Here is a 7500-nt window from a genome sequence, read left to right as displayed (position 1 = left end):
TCTTTCTCTCTATAAATTTTGTCTTTGGACAAAGGGAACACCCCCTTTTAGCCTCTCTCTATTTCGTGTTAAACGAGAAACGAAATTTAGAGTGTGACACGGAGGCTTTCACGCGGGGGGTGTCCGGGTAACCGATGGAAATCGAACCACGAAACCGCTTCGACGAACGAAGTCGCAACTTCACGAGAGTCCGCCTGCTTACGACGGACGATATGGTAACGTATCGCTTTACGGACCGGCTGAGAAGCGAAAACGATAGCGTAGTCTCCTTCGTTGGTAGACCGATCTGACGCCGGCCATGGAGTGTCCGTATCGAATCTCGCGATACCGCCAAGACGTCCAATATATGTAAGCAGCGAGCAGGAGACTCTGTGTTACGCGCGACAGCGCGTTTCGTATTTTCCACGGTTTTTGAATGACTTTACCACCCGGAACGGACTGAAAACTCGCCGCACGAAGAGAAATGCGTCACAGAGCGTCGTTTCATCGGCGGTTCTGTAGTTTTATACGGTCCTTTACCCGTCCATGGACGTTATCGTGTCGTCTTAATCATCAATCAGCTCGGGTAAATCTGTGAACAGAGCTATGACGGGACGACGTCCGAATACCGATACTCGATCTTGCGCTTGGATTGGAGTTAGTATTCTATGGACAATCGAACGAATTTATAAACCAGGTTAAATAAATCACGTACATACTGGTTTTCAGACGCTGAGTTGTTAAATATGAACAAAAATTTTTATACGATTACCCTGAACGGTGGATCACTTGGCTCGTGGGTCGATGAAGAACGCAGCTAATTGCGCGTCAACGTGTGAACTGCAGGACACATGAACATCGACATTTCGAACGCACATTGCGGTCCACGGATACAATTCCTGGACCACGCCTGGCTGAGGGTCGTTTATATAACTAAAGACTGCTTGCGTTTGCCTTTAGCAGCAAAAGGTTTTCTCTTCATTGTTAAATTTTTTTCGGTACCGCTCGTCGTTCGACTAGATAAAACGAAACTGTTAAACGCCGAAAAGTCGAACGTTTCGGAGCGGGATCCGATGGTCGAACGCGAGAGAGAGAACAACTTGCGAAATTGGCGAAAACGTACGAGCGATGGTTGGACATTTCGTCGGCGTTTGACGCGGAGAATGTTAAATGGAACGTTCGTGTCTCGCCCTCTCTTTGCTAGTGTTCATTTTTTTCACAGGCGACAGAAGAACATTTTCGTATATCTCGCAATTCTTAGTTTTTAGGATCTTCTCGGCGGAATGCGCTTATCTCGGCTTGCGTGAGTCGTGGTTTCTAGTTAAACCCCTAAAAGAGACCATATACGACCGCCCGTGAAAGAGCGCTCCCGAGTCGAAAACACCTAACTACAGAAGGATATTTAGACGAGAGAGAAAATGATTCTTCGCCCTGCGAGAGAATTGTTAGACACCAATTTGAAGGAAGCAAGCCGAGAGTAGAGCGTGTTTACGGCGTTTCTCCGCGCTCCCGACGTTGTCTGAAATGATTGTCGAATTTTTTTTTCGACGGTGCGAAAGTTTATACAACGAGGAGAAAAGTTAAAAATAAACGTGCGACGGAAGCTCTTTCACGGTTAAATTATTACGAGATCGTAGCTTCGCCACGTTTTTTTAACATTTACAAGCGCAGATCGCTTCGTTGTCGTTGATTAGAAGCGGAAGACCGCGCGATCCCAATACGGGTTCCGGTCGTCCAGTCCTCGAAGTGCATAATTGTGCCGGACGGACGTTGAAAAACCCGGACCGATCGAACGATAAACGCTTATTTGGTGATCGTCTTGCGAGAGTCTCCCTTCATTGTTGTTCGTGTGTTAAATTTCTTTTATCGAACAACGGTCGAACGCAAATGAACAATGACATTTACACCGAAGATCGATCTCGAAACGCTTTTGTTCCTCCTTTTGTGCGCTCGTGGTTTCATCGAACGATATATACACGACGAAGGTGTACCACGCACGTTAAAAATGGGATTTTTTTTTCCTTTAACCCTTTATTCTCTGGACCATGATAAGTCACCGATGGTTTACATGGCTGTCTCTGGCATTCTCGCCCTTTTCTTGGGATTTTGCGTCGGAACGCGACAGCAAAAGAAAAAACGTATCGGACGATGCGTCTTTACGGTTTATCGACCGTCGAGTGTATATTCGAACGTAAATATGTTGTAACGGTATATGTATCCTTTAGGGGACAAAAGAAACATGAAACGATCGTGTGCGAGAGCGCGCCGAGGGTAAGAAGAAAAGGTCCGACCTTTATCTCCTCGTTGTCGTAGTCTCTCCTCGTCGTTTGTTTTAACGCGCCCTGGATAGATAAAAAGATATATCCGATTATAATATATACATATATACTCCGACGCGAGTCGAGAACAACCGGACGTCGTCGTCGTCGTTTTTTTTTTTGTCGTTGTCCCGCCTGCCCGAATATGCGGCGTTTTAAGTGCCTTTTTTCTTTTGTCGAACAAAAGAGAGAGGAGACACCGAGCTTTCATTTTGGCTCGTACGTACCTTCGAGTAGTCGACGATATTGTGTTGATCCGAAAAGAGAAAAATAGTTGGTTATCGAACGATACAAGGAAAAAATCGAACGACATAATCCCTGTGCGTCGTTGGTATTAATATACCTTTCGTATTACGTGTCGAAACCCCGAAAAGAGCGTACAGTTTGTGGTATAACTTTGAAAAGAAATAATAAAATTTCGACGACCTCAGAGCAGGCGAGATTACCCGCTGAATTTAAGCATATTAATAAGCGGAGGAAAAGAAACTAACAAGGATTTCCTTAGTAGCGGCGAGCGAACAGGAATGAGCCCAGCACTGAATCCCGCGGTTAACGCCGCTGGGAAATGTAGTGTTCAGGAGGATCCGTTTATCCCGAGACATCGAATCGCGTCCAAGTCCATCTTGAATGGGGCCACTTACCCATAGAGGGTGCCAGGCCCGTAGCGACCGGTACGCGTCTCGGGTGGATCTCTCCTTAGAGTCGGGTTGCTTGAGAGTGCAGCCCTAAGTGGGTGGTAAACTCCATCTAAGGCTAAATATGACCACGAGACCGATAGCGAACAAGTACCGTGAGGGAAAGTTGAAAAGAACTTTGAAGAGAGAGTTCAAGAGTACGTGAAACCGTTCAGGGGTAAACCCGAGAAACCCAAAAGATCGAATGGGGAGATTCATCGTCAACGAAGCTGGCTCCCGTGTTGGTGCGATAGTGCCCCGGATGGTCCCGTTACGGCGGGTTTCCCATCGGCGTGGGCACACCACCCGCGGCGAATGTTCCGGCTATGTAGTCGTGCACTTCTCCCCTAGTAGAACGTCGCGACCCGTTGCGTGTCGGTCTAAGGCCCGAGGCGAAGACTGTCCGTCGCTTTTAGCGTACGATGACAGCCCCTTGGATGCCCGGCCGACTGCGCGACGGTACTCAGACGGTATCGGGCCGCAAAATTCTCGAACGCACTGCGTCCAGGACCGCCGCAAGCTCGTTCCAGTCTAGATACCGGATGTACGGACTTAGCGCCGTAACCGGGCCTGGCGGGCTGTTGGCAGGCGGAGTCCTTGGACTGGCCAAACTTTGAATTACCGGTCGGCGACGCTATTGCTTTGGGTACTCTCGGGACCCGTCTTGAAACACGGACCAAGGAGTCTAACATGTACGCGAGTCATTGGGATTTGATAAACCTAAAGGCGAAATGAAAGTGAAAGTCGTCCGTGAAGTCGACTAAGGGAGGATGGGCCTCGTTACGATTAGGCCTCGCACTCCCGGGGCGTCTCGTTCTCATTGCGAGAAGAGGCGCACCTAGAGCGTACACGTTGGGACCCGAAAGATGGTGAACTATGCCTGGTCAGGACGAAGTCAGGGGAAACCCTGATGGAGGTCCGTAGCGATTCTGACGTGCAAATCGATCGTCGGAACTGGGTATAGGGGCGAAAGACTAATCGAACCATCTAGTAGCTGGTTCCCTCCGAAGTTTCCCTCAGGATAGCTGGCACTCGACTCGAACGCATAACGAGTCTCATCTGGTAAAGCGAATGATTAGAGGCCTTGGGGCCGAAACGACCTCAACCTATTCTCAAACTTTAAATGGGTGAGATCTCTGGCTTGCTTGAATTTTCATGAAGCCACGAGATATAAATTGATAAAATTTTTCTTGGATCAGAGTGCCAAGTGGGCCAATTTTGGTAAGCAGAACTGGCGCTGTGGGATGAACCAAACGCAGAGTTAAGGCGCCTAAGTCGACGCTTATGGGATACCATGAAAGGCGTTGGTTGCTTAAGACAGCAGGACGGTGGCCATGGAAGTCGGAATCCGCTAAGGAGTGTGTAACAACTCACCTGCCGAAGCAACTAGCCCTGAAAATGGATGGCGCTGAAGCGTCGCGCCTATACTCCGCCGTCAACGGCAAGTGCGCAGGAACGGGATTTAGTTCCCGTTCTCCATGAAGCCTTGACGAGTAGGAGGGTCGCGGCGGTGTGCGCAGAAGGGTCTGGGCGTGAGCCTGCCTGGAGCCGCCGTCGGTGCAGATCTTGGTGGTAGTAGCAAATACTCCAGCGAGGACCTGGAGGACTGACGTGGAGAAGGGTTTCGTGTGAACAGCCGTTGCACACGAGTCAGTCGATCCTAAGCCCTAAGAGAAATCTAATGTTGATGAGGTGTCCTAAAATTCACGCTTTTCGAACGCAAATGACAAACATACGTACGCTCGCACGCACGTACGCGCGCAAAAGGCAAAAAATGTTAAAAAGAGAAAAAAATTGCAGTTAAATAACAATTTACGTCGCCGTCGTTTCGTGTTTGTGTCCTAATCCACCGCTCGAACATGATCATTTTTATTGATAAATTGACAAAAACGTTGAACGCTGAAAAAAAATGATCGCGGTTCGGATCGATGGATACTTCACGTTCGACGTGATGCGACGTTGTCGAACGCCTGAAAGCGATTTTTTTTCTATTTTTTGCTTGGTTAAATCTTACAAACTATCGAACGCAAGTCGTGTCGTCGTTGCGTCGCAGATGCGTCGTTGTTTATATAATTTTGCGTGATTTGGGAAGAAACACACCCATCGGGCGAAAGGGAATCCGGTTCCTATTCCGGAACCCGGCAGCGGAACCGCATACCAATCGGGCCCTCGTAAGAGTGTTCGTCGGGGTAACCCAAAATGACCTGGAGACGCCGTCGGGAGATCTGGGAAGAGTTTTCTTTTCTGTATAAGCGTTCGAGTTCCCTGGAAACCTCTAGCAGGGAGATAGGGTTTGGAACGCGAAGAGCACCGCAGTTGCGGCGGTGTCTGGATCTTCCCCTCGGACCTTGAAAATCCAGGAGAGGGCCACGTGGAGGTATCGCGCCGGTTCGTACCCATATCCGCAGCAGGTCTCCAAGGTGAAGAGCCTCTAGTCGATAGATTAATGTAGGTAAGGGAAGTCGGCAAATTGGATCCGTAACTTCGGAATAAGGATTGGCTCTGAGGAGCGGGGCGTGTCGGGCTTGGTCGGGAAGTTGGCCAGGCTGACGTGCCGGGCCTGGGCGAGGTGAACGGTTGGCGACTTCGCGTCGCGTCCCGGAATCCGAGCTCGGTCCCGTGCCTTGGCCGCCAACGGATCTTCCTTGCTGCGAGGCTTCTTGTGACGGCTTCGGCCGTCCTTTTCGCCTCTTCGGCCGCCATTCAACGCTTAGCTCAGAACTGGCACGGACTAGGGGAATCCGACTGTCTAATTAAAACAAAGCATTGCGATGGCCCTCAAGGGTGATGACGCAATGTGATTTCTGCCCAGTGCTCTGAATGTCAACGTGAAGAAATTCAATTAAGCGCGGGTAAACGGCGGGAGTAACTATGACTCTCTTAAGCGTAAATCGCTCCGAGTTTCTCCTTCGGTTCGCCGGGGGAAAAACTCCGTCGCTTGCGTGAGTCATGGTTGCAGGGATGGCAATGCGTAACTCAGACCTCTCGTTAGGTCCTTCAGCCTCTCCCATCCAAGTCGCACGACCTACCTCCTAGTGGTACCTGCCGGTAACGTGACTGGTTGGCTGTTTGGGTGGCTCACGTCACCATCGCAGTCCCAGTCACGGCTAAACGGCGTGCGGCGACTCTGGCGAAAGCCAAATGGACCCTTTGGGTTTGCAGCCCACTGGGTTCATGCCTTCGGGCGAAGATTTATTGCAAAAAAAACGAAAACAAGCCTCGGATTGGCCGGACCCCCAACCCAAGTGGATAGTAATCCCTTGGCGGATGATGAAACTGGCACTCTTCCAATGGTACACGATTCGAATAATGATAGGAACCCCATAATATGTGCATCATGTAAGATCGATCTGAGCGACCGAACAGCCGCACAAGCGGCCCAACACAGGCGGCGCTGCAATGCTCCACCGATGCAGGATGGGGGATATGGGTGCGATATGTGCGACCGGTCCTTCGGCACCTACGCCGGTCTGCGTCAACATCAGCGCAGAGCTCATACTGAGCAATATAACAATGCGGATCTGGCGCTGCGGGATCAACGGATAAACACCACCCGTGCGAAGTACTCGGATGATGAAATTCGTATGATTGCTCGGCATGAGGCAAACATACCAAATAGAGAGAATATGCTTCTCAAAGATGTCCTCAAGATATTGTCCGACCTATCCAGAAGGCCGGCTGAGGGCATAAAGAAACTACGAAATAAAGAAGCATACATCAAATATTACACCGAAGCATCCGAGGAAAGAGCCGAGGCGGCTTCAAGTGGGGCAGTCCCTTCGACTTCTTCACAGCAACCTCCGGCCTCCCCGCAGTGCACCCAGAGTACACACGTAAGGACCGAAGCAGCGGGACGCCTCGAACCTACCTGCAGCGATAATACACAGAATGGCGATCAACACCATCAGATCCCATCGGACGAGATCCGACGTGTTTTGAGCGAGGCTAGGGACGACGTGACAGTAGAAATGGGTAGAATAATAGATGCCGTACTTACCAATGGCGACACGAATGTCGTGATGAGGATGCTCGATGAGTACATAGAATCCATTCCTGAAAACTACATAAAACAAAAAATTAGTCAAGGCGACGCGAATAAAAGTAAACAAAAACAAAAACGAAAGCACAGAAACATATACAATAGTCAAGAAAGTGAGGGACAAAAATCACACACATTAGGAACAAAACAGAAAAATATAAACATGAGAAAAAATAAGAGTAAAAGCACAAATGCCTCCTCCAACTACAATCAGGACAGATACATCAAAAGAACCGGAAACCGCTCCAAGAAAAGATCAACCTATTATGCCCGCATTCAAAAACTATACAGAAAGAACCCAACCCAAGCTGCCGAACACATACTAACAGGAAAGCAACTTGACATCGATGATTTTCCTGATATGGAGAAATTTACAGATTTCTATAAGAAACTTTTTGCGCATAAAGACCTGGGATGGAAACCTGCAGACCGCGCAGTGAACGGCAGCTTGGATCTATCATATCCAATAGAAAACACCGAAATTCATGAG

General features: G+C 49.2%; 1 non-coding gene and 1 pseudogene across 1 annotated transcript; both read left to right on the top strand.

The window, feature by feature from the left end:
- Positions 1-748: 748 nt before the first annotated feature.
- LOC143265096 (5.8S ribosomal RNA) lies at positions 749-903 on the top strand. Its single transcript, XR_013039266.1, has one exon. It is a non-coding gene; the product is annotated as a 5.8S ribosomal RNA (ribosomal RNA).
- Positions 904-2719: 1816 nt separating this feature from the next.
- LOC143265105 (large subunit ribosomal RNA) overlaps positions 2720-7500 on the top strand; it is an 8268-nt pseudogene continuing 3487 nt past the window's right edge.

This window comes from Megachile rotundata, chromosome 8 (genome assembly GCF_050947335.1).
Source record: "Megachile rotundata isolate GNS110a chromosome 8, iyMegRotu1, whole genome shotgun sequence".
Classification (NCBI taxonomy): Eukaryota; Metazoa; Arthropoda; class Insecta; order Hymenoptera; family Megachilidae; genus Megachile; species Megachile rotundata.
Note: the sequence above shows the minus strand (reverse complement) of the source record. Positions and strands in the feature narration are given on the sequence as shown.